Consider the following 1,604-nt stretch of genomic DNA (forward strand, 5'->3'; position numbering starts at 1 on the left):
GATGGAGGCAATCAAGAATGCACCGAGACCGCAGAACGTGATGGAGCTGCAGTCGTTTCTAGGACTCCTGAACCAATTTGGTAACTTCTTATCGGGTCTTAGCACACTGTTAGAATCACTGCACTCTTTACTGCATAAAGGAGACGAATGGGTATGGGGTAAAAGCCAAGAAAATGCCTTTGAGAAAGCTAGGAAACTGTTACGCTCAAACAAATTGCTTGTGTTGTATGATGCATGTAAGCGTTTGGTACCAGCATGTGGTGCGTTGTCATACGGTGTCGGGTGTGTATTGCAACAAGCAAATGAATCTTGGAAATTGCAACTGGTTGCTTATGCATCCAGAAGTCTGTCTAAGGCTAAGAGGGCAGACAGCATGTTTGAAAAAGAAGCGTTAGCATGTGTTTATGGGGTAAAGAAAATACATTAATATCTGTTTGGGCTCAAATTTGAATTGGAAACCGACCATAAGGCACTTATATCCTTCTTTTCTGAAAGCAAGTGTATAAATACAACTTCATCGGCCCGCATCCAGAGATGGGCACTCATGTTTTTTTTTTTTTTTTTGAAATTCATAGCCAATCGTTCCAATTCTTTGTCAAATCACAAACGCCAGAGGTCACCTTGGGCCCATTCAAGGATCACTCTGCGCCAATGCTCTTAGCCAAAAGGCCTAGAGCCACTGCACCGTTCCTGGAAGTACTGCAATACCAGGTTCGTGCCATGGAGGTGGATGGGTCAAGCCACCCCACCCACCTCCTATTTCCAAAAAAGCAAGCATATACCTTCCTGATCCAGGGAGAACCACCTTGGGGTTATGGTGGTTACTCCCCTGTCAGGTCAGTTACGCATGATCTTAGCCAAAAGGCCGAGAAGCGATGGGCACTCATGTTGTCCGCATACAACTACGCCATCCGCTACAGGCCAGGCACAGAACACTGTGCCGATGCTCTCAGTAGGCTGCCACTGCCCACCACAGGGGTGGAGATGGCACAGCCCGCAGAATTAGTTATGGTAATGGAAGTATTCGAGAGTGAGCAATCACCTGTTACAGCCCAACAGATTTGAACCTAGAAGAGCCAGGACCCCTTAATGTCCTTAGTAAAAAACTGTGTGCTCCACAGGAGTTGGTCCAGTGTCCTGTTAGAGATGCAGGAAGAAATAAAGCCGGACCAGCAGTGCAGAGATGAAATGTCCATACAGGCAGACTGCCTCCTATGGGGTATTCGGGTAGTGGTGCCAAAAAAGTGCAGGGATACTTTCATCGGTGACCTCCACAGTACCCTTCCAGGCATCGTAATGATGAAAGCAATAGCCAGATCCCACGTGTGGTGGCCCAGTATGGATGCAGACTTAAAGTCCTGCGTGCACAAGTGTAACACATGTTCACAGTTAAGCAATGCACCCAGGGAAGCACCACTAAGTTTATGGTCCTGGCCCTCCAAACCGTGGTCCAGGGTCCATGTTGACTATGCAGGCCCATTCTTGGGAAAAATGCTCTTGTGGTCGTAGATGTGTACTCCAAATGTATTGAATGTGTGATAATGTCGGCAAGCACGTTCGCTGCCACCATTGAAAGCCTGCGGGCCATGTTTGCCACGCACGGC

At 47.8% G+C, this 1,604-nt stretch overlaps 1 pseudogene; it reads right to left on the reverse strand.

Moving 5' to 3' along the window:
• Positions 1–674: 674 nt before the first annotated feature.
• Positions 675–877, reverse strand: LOC139275360 (U2 spliceosomal RNA; annotated as a pseudogene).
• Positions 878–1,604: the final 727 nt, after the last annotated feature.

This window comes from Pristiophorus japonicus, chromosome 10, assembly GCF_044704955.1.
Source record: "Pristiophorus japonicus isolate sPriJap1 chromosome 10, sPriJap1.hap1, whole genome shotgun sequence".
Classification (NCBI taxonomy): Eukaryota; Metazoa; Chordata; class Chondrichthyes; family Pristiophoridae; genus Pristiophorus; species Pristiophorus japonicus.